General features: G+C 37.8%; 1 protein-coding gene across 5 annotated transcripts in view; it reads left to right on the top strand.

The window, feature by feature from the left end:
* CRACD (capping protein inhibiting regulator of actin dynamics) overlaps nucleotides 1–19,030 on the top strand; it is a 130,209-nt gene that overhangs the window by 53,564 nt on the left and 57,615 nt on the right. For all 5 annotated transcript variants that reach the window (XM_066548414.1, XM_066548410.1, XM_066548411.1 and 2 more), the window contains exon 2: nucleotides 6,844–6,986. The gene's annotated coding sequence lies outside the window, so the exon portion shown is untranslated. The remainder of the gene's footprint in view (nucleotides 1–6,843; nucleotides 6,987–19,030) is intronic.

Genomic DNA, 19,030 nt, shown 5'->3' with positions numbered 1-19,030 from the left:
CCATGACTGGAAATAGTGTGGTTATATAGTCAGGAATGACACAAAAGCATAGAATGGTGTTTTGAATTACACATTTAGTGGACAAAAAGTAACCGGATAATTTTGCCATCATAAATTAATCTTGCAGTGTTTGGTGACCTGTATTATCATTTAAAGTACTGAAAAGAAAGAGGCAATGTTTTTTCCCCCTAAGCATTGGAGGTTATACTTGGCACAATAAACAGAGAAGGAAAACCATGGACCTTGCTAGTGAAATAAAGACATGGTAATAGATGATGATTTTGTCTTTCAGAGTGCATTAGGAGCATTTTTAATTAAAGATGCTTGTGGTACTTGAGAAAGAACATGATATGCTATTTTAAAAGAACATGATTTATTGTGTTTATTGTTTTTAAAAATAAAAATCTATGTCTTCTTAATGCAGTGTTGCACATAAAGTGTGTGGAAAAGAAACCAAGGCACAGGGAGAGCCTGGGTTTCCATTTATTCCTTGGCAATTTACACCTAAATTCTGCCAGTCTAAGTACAACTGACACACAATAAAGTGCACTTTGATTCCCACTTGTGCAAGCTCTGGTTGTATTTTGGTACTTCTTGGAAACTGAAATAGAGCATGAGAGGTCTTGTGTCCCTATGGCTAAGGACAGGTTGAGGTTATCCAAGCATGATCAGAGAGCAGGATGGGATGGTCTGACAGAGAAGTTCTCTCTAACACCCTACAACACAGGCAAAGCTTTAATTTGGTTCGGTTCTTTTTCAGCATCAGTGAAGGTAAAAGTGCAGCGTGCCCTGGCTGTGCTGCAGGACTGGTACATTGGTCGTTGCAAAGATGCACCCACCCTCACACTGCAGTGCCATGAAGCTCCCCTGAGCCCAAGCGAGTTTCCCCTTTTCCATGCCTTATCTGCAGTGATATCATTCAGGTCAAACAGCCTCATTTACCCATCTGGATGTCTCCCAGTGTCTTTGATGCAGCTTAGAGGCTGACCTGTGCTAATATAATTAACCTTCCCTGCCCCTGGCTGTGCTGGAGAGAAGAGAGGGAGCACAGAGGTGAACAGGGCACAGAGTGGGTGGTCAGTCCTGCAAAATCTGCATTTTTCATAATAAGATCTGACAGGTTTTTCTAACAAGACTATTTCTACCCTGTAGTTTGGGAGATCAAAGCTTCCTTTTTACCCAGTCTTTTGCTTGCATTTGGATTTTATCTCTATAACCTTGACTGGATAGATGAGTTTTTAATGGTGTCAGCATGACCCAGGGAAATTACAATGTCAACAGCAATTGTTCTGCCGGTCTGTTAATCCAGTTTCATCCTATTTACTAATGTTGTTGTTCAGCTTGTGATAAATAGGGTTGTACTTGAAAAAAAAAGGAAAGTTTTCAATTATTTGTTTCCTAATCGTGGGGATTACTTTCCTGGTTTCTTCCCTTCCATTTTCACAGAATCACAGATTGTCTGAGTTTGAGAGGCACATCTGGAAGCCGTCTGGTTCAACCTGCTCAAGCAGGCTCAGCTAGAGCTTGTTGTCCAGGACTCTGTGCCTTTGGGCTTTGAATATCTCCAAAGGATGGAGATTGCACAACCTCTCTGGGCAACTTGTGTCAGTGTTTCCTGATGTTCAGAGGGACTCCCTGTGTTTCAGTTTCTGCCCATTGCCCCTTGTGCTGTCACTGGATATCACTGGGTAGAGCGAGGTCTTCCTTGCAGCCTTCACATCATTCTACCTTGTTGCCTTTGTATGTATTGCTCAGACATACAGGCTTGCAGAACACTGCTGATAGTTAGCTCAGATCTTTTTCAGAGGTTTTTGGTCATTTTTTTTCCCCTTCTTTATTTTCTTTCCTGGTTTGCAGCTCAGAAGAGGATTCCTTGCAATGCATGGCTGAAAATAAGGGTGTAAGGAGATCTGGGAGAATTCTCCACCCCCACCTCTGCCACTCCTACCTCTATTGAAAACTGCGAGCAGAACATTTTTACTGCTCGTTTTTTCCATCGAGCAGCTGTATGAATTAACATTATGACATTTTGTGATACCCTGGAGTTCTAGGACACAATACATATCAATCATCATAGGTAGGCTAAGTTACCAAAGCTCTTTTTATCCCAGAATTCATGTTCTCCTTTTGGAGATATTATTTATTAAACATGATTTTTATATTTTCTATTATTTGTTATTCTGTTATTAGTTCTTTTAATTACTAGTTCTGAATGTTTAGCTTCTTACTTATCTCTCATGAAAACTAGTGAGTTTAATTTTGGCTGAGAAGTGAGCACAAATTTTGCCCACCATGTTTGGGAACTTTTGTCTGTACATAGAGTAAAAACATAATTTGCTACTGTATTTGGAGGGATGGATTGGAAAGGTACATTTGATGGTGTCCTGGTAGCCCCTTTTGACTCCTATATATGTTTTGGTTAAGAAATGTGTAACTTGCACCTAAGAAAGGGCAGGCCAGATGATAACTGCTGGCTTTTTCTTTTTTTTCCTTTTAATGAATTATGGTGTTCGCAGTGAGGGGATTCATTCCCTTTGAACTGTCCAAACCTCTGATTTTGGGAAGGAAGTAATGATGTAAGTAATAAACTTACTCTGCCATTCTAAAGCTCTGTGTGTATATGCGCACATGTGTGTTTGGGAATTGTGCTACTGCAGGGGCTGGAGAGACAAACCCAAGTCTGGCACCATGATAAAGTGTTAATCTGATCTAATATGATCTCTGGAGCTTGTTTATTTTCTCAGCTTTGAGCAGTTGTGGATACTAAGGATGCATTATCAAAGACAGCAATCCAAAGTAATGGATTTGTTCCACATGTAACACAGAACAAGCTCAGTATCTGGTACAGAGAAATTAAGGTTTTCGTGGCCACCAAAGAAGTGCCTCAGTGTTCTTTTGGTTTTCGGTTTAATTTAAACCTGAACCTTGATATCAAAATATGCTATAACTTGCTAGTAAAACAGCTTGTAGTACTAACTTCTTTCCTAAGCCTGTCCATGCTGAAAGTGTTTTACTGAATTGTACTGCTTTTCCTACTTCATAGAGAGCCTCTCCTATGAGGACAGGCTGAGGGAGCTGGGGCTGTTAAGCTTGGAAAAGAGAAGGCTCCAGGGAGACTTTAGAGCACCTTCCAGTACCTAAAGGTGGCCTGCAAGAGAGCTGGGGGGGACTTTTCACAAGGGCGTGTAGTGACAGGACAAGGGGGAATGGCTTTAAGATGAAAGAGGGGAGGTTTAGATTGGATATTGGAAAGAAAGCCTTCACTGTGAAGGAGGTGAGGCGTGGAAAGAAGCTGCCCAGAAAAGCTGTGGATGCTCCACCCCTGGGAGTGTTCACATCCAGGTTGGATGGGGCTCTGAGCTGCCTGGCCTAGTGGAAGGTGGCCCTGCCCCTGCCCATGGCATTGAGTTGGAACTCAATGATCTTTAGGTCCCTTCTGATCCAAACCATAAACCATATGGTTTTAGGATTCATAGCTAACTACTCACTGTAAGCTTTTATCAGTAAGTAGTCTGGAAAACACAAACTGTATGTTTTGACTGATATTCCACATATTTTAACTGTGTACTAAATGTATTAATTTTAGGTGTTATTGAAATTAATTTGAGGATCAAATTTTAAAATGTGCTAGCCCTGTTTCTAGTGCAGAGTGATCTACTGTGTTCTAAAAAAAAATTTAAGTCACAGAGGGTTCTTCTTATTCATGATATGAAACCCTGAGTCATAGTTTTCATTATTTTAACAGGCAGATATCTCTACATTCTTTTGCTTTTTTCAGGAGTTGCTGTTGGTTTTCTCTGTCTGGTAATAATTGTATTCTTTAAATCACAGGCTTTCTTTGCATTTAAAAAAAATGTTCTATGAGTAATGTTGATTTTATTTACCTGTGGTATGCTGAACATATTTCCTTTTGGACTGTTACTCAGAAGCTGAAACATGTTTTTAGAAGAATGGGGACTTAATAAGCAGAGAGAAAAGATCTAGGGGGTCCTTTAGTGGACAAATATTTGATGGTTTGCCATGCTTAATTGTCTACTAGTCTTGTGCTGTGTGGTGAAATAGCAACCATGTGGACTAGGTACAAGAACAGCTATTGTCTGAGATACTGAAAATAGACCACGTGATCAATTTACCACTTGTAACTCTAGCCTTACAGTAGCTATTTTCAGGGACTTGCTTTATAATGGCCTTTCTCTGTTCTAAAGTTTTGTGCTATTATTATGTGTTGAGGTAAAGTATAGATTGTGAAAAGATAAAACGCACAATGGAGAGGTCTGTGTTCTCAAACAAAATCTGAGGCTACTTTTTGTTTCCTGATTTCTATTCTGCTCAGAATTGCATAGGTCTGGCATAATTGCTTCTATCAGGTACTTATTACTGTGAGATACAGTAGTTTTCCCTAAATGTATGCAGAATGTGGATTTGCTTAGCTTTCTGTGTTGGAAATATGTATTTCTAATGCTGCATTCGAATTTATGGCTGCGTTGGAAAAGGAGAGTATAGAATAGTTTCCTGAAATAATCTTTCAGGATCCAAATATTCCATGCTGGCCTGTCTTCAGGAATTTCCTTTTCATGTTTCCCAAACCATCTGTCTTCATATCTTCCCCTGGGAATTAAAAGAGTGGTAGTAAATAGAAGGAAGACCTTTTCTGTTTGTCGATTAGTGCCAGGGCATCTCCTTGTATGCATCTTGAGTTTAGTGATTTACACTGACTGTGTTTTAAATTTCTTTTTCTTGCACCTTGAACAATAAAGGTCTATTTTATACCCAGGAGTTCAAAGTGCTTTGAATTCTGATTTTTGAGAACAATAAGCTAATTCAGAAGTTGTCCCATTGCTCCCATGCTTCCAGACCTCACCCAGAAGAATGAAAGCTGGCTCTCTATAATGGACTGGTAGATTTACTGTTTCCTTTGGGATGCAGGCAAGGCACCAGACCTGAGGTCTCACAGTTACAGCAGGATCTTTATTGCTGGTGCATGAACTCCTGGTTTCTGTAATGCCATAGCCACTGCCATAAGCCACTGAGGTGCAGAAAGAGCAGGGAAACCTGTGAAATGAGCACCCTGAGAGATGTTCTCTGCTCTGCCTTTAGCAGCATGATGTCTGCAGGGCAGGGACACGAGAGGCTGTGTCAGGCATTTCAGGTGCAAGCAGGATTTAAAGCTGTGAACTAACAGAGATCTTTGCACTGACAGGTGATTACTGGGGGATGCTTTCTGGTGACAAAGGAAATATATTCCTACCTGTTTTGCCAGAACCACCTTGACCTGATGCAGGCCACAAACTTTCCATGCTCAAACCATTGCACATCCTATTGTCAATGCTGCATCTTGTGCCCAAAAAAAGGAGGGTAGTGCTGAGTCTGCATGTAAAAATTAGATTAGAGGTTGATGTGCATATATGAGATTTTAACATCTGAAGTTCCCAGTTACACAAAAGCACCAGTTTGAGTTCTTCAAATTTTGTCATGTGCATTAGGAGTACCTTTATTTATTTATTTATTTATTTATTTATTTATTTATTTATTTATTTTAGAATTGGTGTGGCAAGCTCAGGATGTTTTCATATTGCTTTTTCATCTCTTGTTCACACCTTCAAGACATTCTGAATATTATGAGTGGTGCAGAGTCAACTGAGTGATAATTTCTCATTTCTCAGCTTAAACAGACTGCTTTGTTCAGGCACCTTTGCTAGCAAAAGTGCAATTCTAGATAATCTGTCTTGGCAGCCTGAGAGCCCTCACCAACATTTAGTCCTTGAACTTCAGCAGTAAAAACTTAATGCTTGCAAGCAGTTTGATTTGATTACCAAGAACCAAATACACACTTACTCTTGTCTTGTCAAATGGGGCATGATTTAACCTATACACTAATTACATTATTACAACAAAATACTCTTATTTGTGGCTGCCTAAGGATTTAAGAATGAATGAATATAGCAAATACTATTTAATAACTGGTAGAGTCTAGGAATAGGATAGTTGCTACAAATTCCCTGTCTGATCCTTCTAGTTATATGTAAAAGAAAGCATAGACATCCCTGAAAAGAGTAAAAAAATTGGAGGAAATTTTTGAATACAAGGTCAAAATGGCAAAATTACAGTTAAATTTTTCAAAGTAAAACTGGAAACTAGTGAAACCAGAACAAAAAAATCTGTTAAAAACCTAGCTGCTTTGTTCAATTTTGCAGGTTGTTTTTACCTGTTTAATTTTTTTTCTGTTTTGTAGTGTATTCAAATAGATTGCTTAAAGGTTTTTTGCAGTAGATATGTTTTTAATTTAGAAAAAGGCATTTGATCATTTTTTTGCCAGAAAAAATAGTTAAAACTTATTTCTACATGCTCTAGTAGAGGGAAAACCAAAGATATTTTAAGCTCACATTTTAGTTTTTAGAAGTTATCATTTTTTCATTTTAAGAGAGTCATATATGGCATTTTTATTTCAGCCAAACTACAGTAAAACCAGTGACATATTTTTCTTGAGATATAATTGATTTAGAACTGCACGATGTGACTGGAAGGAAAAATAAAAAAGTGCTGCCATTTCACTACTTAGAAAGAGGAAAGAAAGACCATTTTGTATGAAAGTCTCAGAGGGAAATCCAAAGCTAATGAAAAATTTCTCAGGTTGCAATATCTTTTTTTTCTTTCTTTCTCTTTTGATTTTTCTTTTTATAGTGCAGACATCTCAAACCATTTACAAGAGATGTAGCAGACAGGAATTGCTCAGCTTATAAGCACCCTTATAAGGACATATAGGGAGTGAAAATGTAAAACCATCACTCTTAGGTTTGCCTAGAAAAGTTGAACTAAAGTTCTTTCTTTTCCATTTATACCTAGGCAGTCTGGGAGGAGAATGTTAACCACCGGTCCCTAGCAGCATATCCTGACTTCTGATCACTTGTATTAAAGAAAAGCACCCATTTCAGAGAGAGTGCAAGACTGCGTGGAAGTAGAAAATACCACACCCCACCTTAAAAAAGGTAAGAAAGGTTTTCCTGCTGATCCTTTAACAACAGAAGTGGTGTCTTCATTTAACAATTCATTATGTTAAAGGCAGAAGTGAAAACTTAGATAACTGAACCCTAAAGTATTCATTTAACCTGCATGTTCTAACTTAGAAAAAAGGATTCTTTTTGCTTTAAAAGGGAGAATGTAACACATGTGTTCCTGAGCTTAAAAATATTTGTTTTGTAGCTTTTGTGTGTATTGTGGAAAAAAAAAATAGTATGTAAACCAGAAAACATAATCTTTCATGTAAGGCACAGAAGTCTTTCTTAGCCATGAAAAGTGTTACGTAGCTTCCAGTGTACCATGCAACTCTCCCTTTGCCAGGACATGCACAGAATGTTTGCAGAATGCTGCTGCTGGGAATTGGTGCTAAGGAGTAGTTCTGCCATTTGTGCTTCTGTTAGAACAAATCTGCACTCTTTCCCTTTCTGCTGGGTTTTGGATTGACTGGTTATTTATAAAATATTTGCAACTCTACTTCCTTAGATGCTTCAGTTCTAAAAAGTATTGGAAGAAGCTGAAAACAGTTAAGACATACTGTACTCTGCATGTTTCCTCTGAAAATGGAGTGATAGCAACGGAGGATTTTTTCCATTCAGATTTTCTTTGCACACCCCCCCAACCTTTTATTTCTTTTTTCTGTAGAGAATGTTGAAATTCAGATAATTCCTTTCTATAGCAGCCATTCTGTAACACGGTTCCAGGACAAATGTGTTCATCACATTTGCGAACGCCCTACTCTACAGGACATATCTATAAATTTTGATTTGGAGTCCATCAAACATAGAAATACTGTCTTTGCTTTTGTATAAAGCAGAATGATTCTGCTGTTTGAAGCTGTTGTGGTTTTAGAGAATCTGTTCTGTCTAATCCATATCACCTGGTAAATTCAAAAGACTATGGGTTACCTAAAAGTCCTGACTTGTGACTGTCTTGCCAAAGTGTTTGTTCAGCTGGTGTTTTATGTGGAAAGAGAATGAATGACAAGCAGGTGTCTTTGGCAACTCTTCTGAAATGATCAGCTGAAATACATTGGCTTGCTGCTGAGCAACAAAGGTCCTGTTTTCTTGAGATTGTTATAGTAATGTTGACATTTTCTACCATAAAAATGTTCTACACCTCAGCTGAGGGTACAAATGTGTTTGTGACATACCTGTTTGTGAGATGGGGTCTGTTCTTGTACTACAGGCAGGGCATGTTCTTATTTCCTCATAGCAGAAAGGTAAGAAATGTGCCACCACCAATGGAAAATGCTCTTTGAGTACAGGATGCTTCCTACCTGCTCTTTCTAACCTCATATTTCCATGCCATTTTTATGCAAGGATTACAGATTCTGAACTACCTTCTGTTTCCTTTGGATAGACCTAATTTTTGCAAGCAACACAGCCTTTTTCAAGTAGCATGTTTTATATTTTGCCCAGAAGGATACAATACCCATTGGCTTAAATGACAGGTGTTCAAAGAACAGTCTGTAAGGGTGGTCAGGTACAATAGCATGTAGATTGACTAATACAATTTTCATAACTAAAATATGCAAGATATATGTTTCTGTATAGAATTTGCATATAATATTTCTTCCAAGAGAATTAAAGCTACATTTTTTTTCTGACGGTGTACCCAATGTTCTTTTGTAACCACCCACATATCCTGTTGTTAGAATATTCTGCTTTTTACTGCAGAAAAAGTCCAAACCTTTTTTAGAAAGTAATTTGCAGTTAGTAGAGATTTTGCTTAATCCGTGAGATTCTCTGTAAATCATTTGTGAATGTAGTGTTGGTCAAGCTTTGAACATGTTTATTGAAGGCTAATATTTTGGGGTTTTTCCTAATGCAGACAATTTTTTTCTAGTTCATTCCACCATTTCACATTTTCTAAGCTAAAATGCTCATGGCTTCAGAGTCACATTTACTGATGATCGTACCCAGCTTTTCCAGAGACTTCAGATTTCCTTTAAGGTATTGTCCATTAAAGCTTTTATTTTTCTCTTTTTTTTTTTTTCATTCTTCAAAATAGTGGAAGAACAGGAAATATTGTTCTTTTATATGCTATTAAAGTTTTTTTTTATTTCATTTGCATCATCCAAAGTTTTTCCCCCTTTATTCTGCAATTTCTTGTTCTCCTGTTTTTTGTTTGCCCAATTCACATTTCTTTCTTATAACACCCGATGACTATGCATACATTTGGTTGTGTCCTTTCAGTCACTTCAGAGGAAGTAAAAATAACAAAGATTTTCTGAAATGAGTCACTGTTGAGTAATTAGCTATGTGAGGAATCTATTTCCTATTTAATGAAGAAGGGGTCCTGCCAGAAAGACAGAGACCTTGTTTTAGTCAATGTTGTTGTAGCATTTGTTCATGATTAATTTTCTAGATTTTTGAACTTCTCTTGTGTTATTCTTGCAATGAGTTTTAGTGATAAGCCTCAACAGGAAAAGTCCCTCGATTTGTGAACCCTCTACATATTAATGTGAACAAATTGGTTGTCTTTTCAAATTTAAAATCACAAAAAACAGCCAGGAAGCCTCTCCCTGTAAATGGACTTGTACTTCATGCTCTTCTGCAATTCAGCCTTCGCTTGTTTTTGTGCAGAGCATTGTCATGTCCTTGTTCCAGCCCAGTAAGGGAGACACCTGAGAAATTTGTTTATTCAGTCCATAGTTTGTTCATCCGGTGCCTCTGGCCACGCAGGCCTGGGACCTGGGGTAGAGGAGCTCAGCAGGATGGCTTCATCCTTACACTCTGTGGAAAACTCCTCTACAAAACTCACCTGTGCTTACCGTAGCCACACTTGTACCCTGTGCTGTACTTAGAAAGAATCAATGCCTTTGTTGCCTCCATGACCTGAGAAGAACAACCAAGAAGATGGCCTGACAGTTGCAGCAATCTGAAATGATGTTCACAGATCCATGGAAAGTATTTTATGATATGCAATTAATTAGCAAGTTAAGCATATCACATCATCTGCAGAACATTGCAGCAGGAGTTGAAAACTGGGGTGGTTACAACCATCTGCTAATTCTTGTAGGGCAACAATTACCATAAAAATGCTCAAGATTTTGATGATCTGAAACCTTTACTGTAAATATCCAATAATTGTTTCATATACCATTTGGGGAATCTGCTGGTTGGGTGCATTTTTCTCTGTGGCCATCACAAAGGGCATTGGAGGTTATCAGCTTCTGAGTCCAGGCACCTAGTCCTTCTCTTGATAAGAGTTGTGAGATCCATGCGTGATGTTTACCAAGCTGGCAACCAATAAGGTTTTGGAGGTTGAGAGATTTGGCTTTTTTAACTATTACTGGCAGGAAAGTGGGAGGGCAGTAAGTAGATCTGTTATAATATGGAAGCTACACCTGACAATGTTGGGATCCTCCAGAGAGCCTGGAGAGAGTAAAGCAAAAGGCTCAAGCTCCTTCTGCAGAAATTTCCTCTGAAAGCCAATACCCTCATGCTGAAGAGCAGAGTTATAGTTAATCAACTCCTTTTGAAATAATGGTATGACAGCTCTAAGTAAAATAGCAACAAACAAAAGAAGTTGTCATGTGCCATTTTTCATGTTCCTTTATCTTCCCAATATATAACAGAACTGGTTACCTTTTGCATCTGCTCTGTTCCACAAGGAAGCTGCCCAGTATGCAAGAACTTGTCTTGATAATTTTGCAATAGTTTTTTCTGCTTTTACTTCCTTCGGAAAAGACAGATGGTATATTTCTGTTAAAGTCAGAGGAGTATTTCTATCCAGCCTCTAAATGCCTGTATGTTTTTGAATTTTTGTGCATAATACAGAATAAGAGCTTTAGGAAAATGAATATAATATGTTCTAAGGCAGAGCTAATTCTTGTGAAGTGGTTTGATTGCAAGAGTATAGCTTGATTGTAATTAAATCTGTTTCTTTTGGTCAGCAAGTTATAATTGGAATTGAAGCCATTTTTTCCTAATTAGATTGACTAGTTCTAAGCAAGATTTCCATGTTCACCATAAATATTCTGGAGCAGTTTATATTTTAAAATGGGGTCCAAACTGTGAAACTTGATGATTCTTGAGTTTTTTACAATGCTTTTGACAAGCTAGTATTTTCAGAAGACCTGGAACCATGTCCGCAAAATTAGGATTAGTTTCTGTTTTGGTTGTTATTTTTGTGATCTTGCTGACAACAATTGACTCAGGTTTAGTAATTCTGTAGACTACATTGTTTTAATCTCTTCTATGCTGAATTCTGAGAGAATATTGATGAAGAGTATGCTAGGAAAAATTATGTGAGGGCAAAAGGTGATTTATGCTTCCTCTACTACTTTTAGAACTGGGTCAATTAAAGGATTCCCTATGGTAATACTTTTTTCATTTGTGCTCCTTCATTACAGTTTCAAAGTTCAAATTTGCATCTTAAGAGTACTTAGGAATTCAGGTTCATAGGCTTAGGACAGGAAAAATTGACACAAATCCTAATTTGACTTTGCTAACGTGATATATGTGTTTGTGATGTTCTGCCTCAGGCATCTGACAGTGCTTAAACAATCTTAAAAAGTCAGGAAAAGACACTCACATGTTTAATTTTAATATGATTTAGTGCTTTCTTGAGCTGAAAGCTCACTATAACTATGGGTTTCAGTGGCTGACTAGGATGGAGAGAAGTAAAGTTCTTCAGGAAATTCTAAAGAGAAAAGAAACCCAAGTATTTATCAGAGCTAATTATGAAATGTCATGTTAAATGCTGCTATGGCAGTGGTCTGACTATCTGGTCTGTATTCAAGGACTTAAAATTCCCTGTGACCTTCCTCCACTACATCCAAATGAATCTCTCAGCTGAAATGCAGCTCAAAGGCTTAGGCAGCTTTTAAAAAGCTTCTTGGAGATCTGTAATGTTGTGAACTGAGAGTAGACAGAGGTATCTCCAAGACAAGGTCCTTCTTCAGCTCCATCGTCTTTATCCTTAGGTCAAACGGGAGCTGAACTCTCCTGTCATTGTTGGGTAGTTCCCACTGAGATGATTGATTTTTATTGATAAAGTCCAGGCTAAAACAATACCCCAAAACCACAGTGCTGGTTTGTGTCTTTTGTAGTTTGTATATTGCATGTATTATTGCCTAAAATGAGACTTCTTCCCAAAACCAAAGATTGGTTCTGTAGATGAAGCAAGAGTACAAAAGATACATAACCCACAGGCAAATTTCCCTAGAAAAGCTCTTCAAGGACTTTTAAACTGTTATTTTAATCTGAGTATGTTTTACAAAAGACAAATGCTGTAATTATGTAGTATTTTCAGATCTAAAAGATACAATGTGACATTATAATGCTCCTATGTAATATAAGTAGTAAAAGTATATTTTATTGAGCCTATTAATGTAGTTGTTTATTCTTTGGTGCAATTTAGAGTATGGGAAACATGCAGCTAGATAATGTAGTCTGAAGAAAATAAGCTCTTGCAAATCCTTGTGCTTCTGCAATATTCAGGTAGCTAATACAGTGCTTATACTATAATACTGTTCAATACTATTAAGCTATCCAATATAGTGTTCATGTATGGCACTATTTGTTTATTGTATTAAATAGAAATGCTATTTATAATTAAAGTGTTTATTAAATAAACATTTAACATTATTAGTTTCCATTTGTGAACAGAGGAAGGGATGCAGACAATAAGAAGAAAAACATGTCCTGTACAATGTGACTTTCTTATTACAGAGTTCTGCAGTTCCTGGGAGTCTTGACTTACAGGTCCTTTTTATGGAGTGCAGCTATAATTTTCACATGTTCAAGACTTCTAATGTAATGTAATGACTGTTGTACCCTTACAATGCTGCTACTGCATTGTTCCAAATCAGCCTAAAATGTAAGACACTTTACTGCATGGTGCATGATTTGAAGATAAGGGAAAATTTACCTTGTGTTTGATTTCAAAATCTCAGTGTTGATATAAATGTGTTGTGCTATAATTCTTGTTTCAGTAACATTTGTTAAAAAAAAAAAACACAAACAAACAAAAAAACAAAAACCAAACTCAAACCAAAGACACCCACAAAAAAACATGGCTGCAGCTGAAAGTGATACTAACCAAAATGTTCAGTCTGAGGTACTGGGTACTGATGATTCAAGTACTGTAAAAATAAACTGTGTTTTCAATTGTAAATTAAAGAGACAGAACACATTTTCAGGTTTTTTACAGAGGAAACCTCTTCCTTCCTCATAAATTACTGTAAGGGATCTGCTTATGTCTGAATTTGCTTGTGTCTAAACAATGTAGATCTGACCAGGCTGGTCTTGCAGTTCTTTCTCACTGCAAGTGGGTCACCCAGTGTCTTACATAATCTGGAGCATATCTGAACACTTGGGATAGCAAGACTCAAGTATTTGTATAGGAATTCTAAGAAATTTTGCAGCAGGAACAGATTTAGTGTTTTCTTTCTTACTTTCCTTTTCTTTTTTCTTTTCCATTATTTCAAGCTGCAGCAATGATCAACTTAATTCTAGTATTTGAACAAGAGAGTCCTAGAAACTGTCTCTAAGAAGCAATACAGTATTCAGTTTATCTTGTCTTCCTCTTTTGAGTGTAGAACTGGTAATTTCATTGGATTTCTGAGTACCTTGTTAAGGTGAATGCACCTGCATTTCATGGATGTGTCCAGTTGTTAATTAAACTCTGTTTAGAAACTTTTCCTGATACTGAATTGAAACTTTCTCTGGCAACATTTTTTCATAGAAAACACTCAGAAAATCCTAAACAACCCTACTAATTTAATTCTTCTGTAGTCTCTCTTCAAAAATTAAAGTTTAGAACTGAAAGACAAAACTATCTTTAAGGATTCAATATGTAATCTTTTCTATTCCCAAACTTATTGGAATTCCTCTGCTAAGGCGTAAAAACAAAGCTGCAATAAGGAAATCTCCAGTGATAAAAATATAGGAAGGAATTATGGAGAACTAGATCATGAACAAAATAACTCTTAGATTTCAGTTCAGGAAGTTGCTTGAGGGTAAATTAAACTGAATTATTCACCTGTGGTTTGGGGTCTTAGTTTCAGAAATTGTTAATGAAAATAATACCAACTATATTTTACTTCTGCTGAAATGATTAAATAGGATGCCCTCATAGATACTTGGACTTTTCCAAGGGAACTGGCCCAACTACTTTAGAGTTTACAGGCCTGAAAATACATTTTGAAAGACTGTCATGTGAAAATGAAAGGCAATCCTCATCCTCAATAACTTAGTTACTTGTAATTCATATTAAATGCAAAAGGGAAATCCATGTAGCCTTTATGATGTTTAAATGAAGTTGTAAATGGATAAGCCTAAAATTCAGTCCATTGAGGGACTGTAAGAGTATGTATGAATGAAGAGATACTGAACTTTCTTATGGGAACCTTAATGCTGAAAACATTTCCTTAGAAGACTGAAATGCCTCTTAATCTGTAAAGAAACCTGACCTGTGTGAGAACTAATTACAGAAGCTGAAGTTAACAGTGCTTTCTCTGGCTTTAAAGATTTGTATTTATATTCAATTAACTAAAAGCTAGATGAACATGATCACCCTAGATTGTTCCACCAATGATATTTATCACATGAGTGCAACAGGAAACACCTGGGCTGTTTGCCTTCCTTAGGAGTGCATGACTGTGTTGGAAGCAGCAGGATGCTTTAATGGTAGGAATTTGGGAAAGACTTTTTGTTTATACTAAAATAGATAGTTGAGTTAATTATGAAATGGGAGTGCTGATTTTTAGATGCTTCCACTAAATGCCAGTTTCTCCTTATGTTTTTAAGCAGCTTGGAAGAACTATGCCAATTTCTCCTTATGCTTTAAGGAGCTTGGAAGAAATATCCAATGGTAGCTCTTAAAAGTTAAAATACTGCTGAAAGTTTTCCTCATAAAAGTCATCATGCATCATGAACTGCCAGTTTTCTGCTAATTTCATGGCCATGACTTCAGAAGTCCCAAAATCCACTAGGCAGTGATTTTAATCTTTATTTAGGATTCACTTGTAGCTAATATTGTTTAAATTTTCTATGCCTCCTTATTTTCCTCCCCCCTCTCTTCCTTCTGTCAGCCCTTCATCCATTTGCCTTAAAGGCCCAGGGTGGATGAGTCAGTGGTTCCAATCTGTATTTGCTTAGATACCAACTCCCTTTTAGGCATAGCATTATCATGCTTTATCTCAGTAGGTAGTCATGCTTTTTGAACAATTTTGACATCTGGAACTTTCTTTTATTAGATGTAGACTGCTGCATTCCTTTCTATATTAAAAAAAAATTTAAAAAAAGACATGATCTCTAGGTATACTTTTTAAAAAAATCCAAGACACAACCCAGTTCTTGGCTGCACAGACACCACCAAACCAATGAATAGACAAACTGGTTTAAGCTTGTGTGGATCCCTCACTTTCTTGTCTATTTCTTGGTTGTTCCTTCATCTGTGGTCACTTGAGCAGGGGTCTCCTTGCCTTCCTGCCTCTTCCCGGTCCTCACCTGCTCTGCACAGCCAGGAAACCCTGAACACCAGCCCTGCCAGACCTTGTGGCTCTGAATTTTACCTTGTGTGACTTGACAGTCTGGAGAGATGGTAAAAGTATTCTCTCCCTTGGTAATAGTATGTCTCTCTCCTTGTCTCTCCTAAAGAACAAACTGCAGATATCTGGAATAAGAAAGGCTGAAAAGCCAAAATACCTGATGAGAAGCAGACCTTTCATGCTGCCACCACAGCAACAGCTGAGTGCTCGAGCAGGCACAAGATGTTTCTGAAGCACCCTAAATGCCACTTTTGCTTGATGCTCTGGAGCTGCAACCACATGCCCAGATAAGGGATGTCTCACTTGGAGACATGGGGGAAGGAACATTTTTCAACCGTTCTTAATTCTCTCTTCATCTGTCAAGCTGGGAGAAAGCTGGAAGGGGAACACATGATGGTGTTGTTCAGTGTTAATTCTTTTCTAATTAGCCAGAGCATTGAAAATGCTTCTGTCTCTTTAAAATGATGTGGTATTTTGTGCTGTGGCTACTACCAAACGTGAAGTTATTTGAGTGAACAGAATAACTTCATGTGTGTTGAGGTGTGAGGTGACCTCATTATTCCTAAATCTGTTCCTGTTTTGTAGCACTCCTTATTCAGCTCCACTCTTTCAGCTGCTCAAGTGTTTTTATTTCCACTCTGGTTGTGTAACAGATTTTTTTTTGAAATGTCAGAATCACGGCAACATAAGTCGGTTATGTTGAACCAACCTGGCAGAAATTTAGCTGCTTGTAGATAAGACAATAATAGAGCAATATTAAACAGGGTTTGTGGCTTAATAAGATAAGAAGCAATATTTAACAGGTTTTACTTTGATGGAACACTGTTGATTAATGCAAGACATGCTTCATTCCAACTATGGCTTCTGGTAAAGACATTTAAAAAATTATCATTTTGCCTTTGCTTGCACAAAGTCAGCACTTCAGAGAAGTATTGTGTTGAAAACTCTGACAAATGGTATTCCTTGTCTGCCTTCAGAAGGGAGTGTCATGGGGAGTGTTAGTATGCACTCTGCAGTCTGTGCTTGCTCCAGGGCAGAGGTGCACACCTCCAGGGAGGTGCTGCTCCCTTCATCCCTTTATTGCTTTTGCTTTTGCTGAGGACTGTGCTGCTGGAACTGTTCATCTGAAAGTGGAGCACCTGTCCACTCTCAAGGAAACAAAAGTCTTTCTCAAAGCTCACTCAGTGGGCTCCAGGCAGCCTTGCTAGTCATACTTAGCAGAGTTTGTTTGCCATACATTGACAGGTTTTTTATGCTAACCTGAAAGTTTACCATTCAGACCTCCAACATTAAAGGGGCACATGAGAAACAAGATTCCAACTACGCTGCTTGAGAACTCTCTCTCACCTCCTGAGTAGTTCCTGTGGGACACGTTTCTCTAAATATTGCATCCCACCTTTTGTACAATTAACCACTCATTAGAAACTTCCTGGCTCCAGTGGTTTTTGCCTGCTTTCATTCTCTACCACTCTCTCTTGATTTCTTTTACTAGCTTCAATATTCTCTGCTGACTGCATGTAGCTTTGGAGCGCTTGTGTGAGTTGGTGATCTGTTGGGTTTTTAACAAGCAGGTAAGTTTTCTGATAGAGTGTGCTTCCTGAGTTAAAGGTTTAGTGCCTGTGCCAAATCTGTTCTTGCATTAATAACCTCCATATCTACAATTATATATAACAAGCTTTTATAGGTCCCACTGCCTCCATTTCCCATTGCATTAAATATAAATCAAGATGAAATTTGAGGTAAACTAAGCTGGCAAGAGGATGCAAAAATTTCTGTTTGGCATCGTGCATGGCATTGTTACCAATTCAGGGAAAACTAAGACCTTTTAAATGTCTACTGCATTACATTTTTCAGCTATTAAAACCTATTTTCATGTAAGAAAATTGAAAGAAAATACTTTTTCTCTTTAAGATTTGCGTTGTTTGATTTTGTCACCTCACCTTTTAATCCTCTTTCATTTAATGTTTTGATGTGTAACAAAAGCTTATGTTCCAATTTTCATCTCTGCCTAAAGAAAGAAAGGCTGTGACACTGGGAGCAGGTAGTTTGGGTGTGACTGAGATGAAGCTGATATTAGGAAGTTATTAGGGAGAGTAGCTTCTGCCTCTTCATTACCAGATTGTCCACCACTTATTTTCATGCTTGCTGTCTGAGTGATGCTGCTTCCCTGCTGCTGGTACTAAAGGTCCTTTAATAACCTTGTGTGACAATTAAACACTACTAATTGTCCTCAGCTAGGAGGCTGTTCTGTGGCCATTCATGCACCTCCAAATTTGATGCTAGATTAGGTAGTGCCTTTAGGAGAGGTCCCTCTCAACACCTGTGCTTTTCAGTACTGCAATATTCAGCTGTTGGTCCCCAAGTTGAATCTTAGTCATGGGGTTTGAAGTGCAAAGGACCTGAATAGCTACAGAGTGTGCTCAGGGCAGTGACCACACCTGAGTCTAGGAAGTGTTTGCTCAGGTTCCTGTGTAGCCTTTCTAATGGTCCTGAGCCCTGTTGTAAGCTCTTGTGGTCTTAATTAACCCTGGCTTGCTGGATATTTTGGAGGGAGGCTAGATCCAGTGTTGTGCTGCAAGAGGAAGGCTGGGTGAAGTGATTTATTCGCTGAAGAGAGTCTTGGTCCTTCAGCTGCTGGAGTGAAGAAAGTAGCCCTTATAGATGGGTCAAAAAGCCATGTATTTTGTCAGACCAGAGCAATTTCATCTTTCTACTCTCCCTTTTTTTTTAAGCTCTTTTTAATTAAAAATTAAATTGGGTGAAAGTCATTCTCTTAGTTTCTGAGAATGTATCATTAGTGAAATAAAATGTGTCCCTAAAGAAAGAAGTTGCCATTATTACACATAAGTCTTGGTATATCTGCCAAAACAAATCTGTATGATATACCTCAGAGGAGAAAGCAACAGGGGGATATTACTCTCAAGCTCTTTATTTTATCTTCTCTCATTTCCAGTTCAATCCCATTTGTTTATGTTTAGGGGGATTAATCTGTATGTCAGTATTTGCAGTGCTTAGAAAAAAAGGGACTGCTAAGCAGCCTGGGATTCCTCAATGTCTCTCCACAAATACTGTTTTTAATTGACACAGAGGGAGATTTCAGAAATCAGATACTATTAAATGCACTGTGTACAATAGATTAATTAAAATTCCTCTCTGTTGAAGGCTTTATCTTACTTCGAGAGTCTCTGCAATTGATATGAAAATGCCAAGGACCTCTGTTGAAACTAGATGACAACCAGAAGCTTTGGTTTCACATAGAGCAAGCACAATTTTATCTACATCTTAAATTTTATAGGAAACTTTTTGGTCTAAACATTTTTGGGATGTGAAGGCCTAAGCTTAGCAAAGCTTAGCAACTTGTTCCTGGCCTTTGGGTAAAACTTGTAAGACATGATTTTGAACACCAAGCAAGATCTGAAAAGGCATCACTGAAACATTAATTTCCTGTAGAGGATTTTACTGCATGATAAGCTACCTGGTTCCCAGGAGATTTGAAAATCAGATCTCCCATTT

The sequence above is a fragment of the Molothrus aeneus genome, chromosome 4, assembly GCF_037042795.1.
Source record: "Molothrus aeneus isolate 106 chromosome 4, BPBGC_Maene_1.0, whole genome shotgun sequence".
NCBI classification, from domain to species: domain Eukaryota; kingdom Metazoa; phylum Chordata; class Aves; order Passeriformes; family Icteridae; genus Molothrus; species Molothrus aeneus.
The sequence above is the reverse complement of the archived record's forward strand: the minus strand, read 5'-3'. Positions and strand labels throughout refer to the sequence as shown.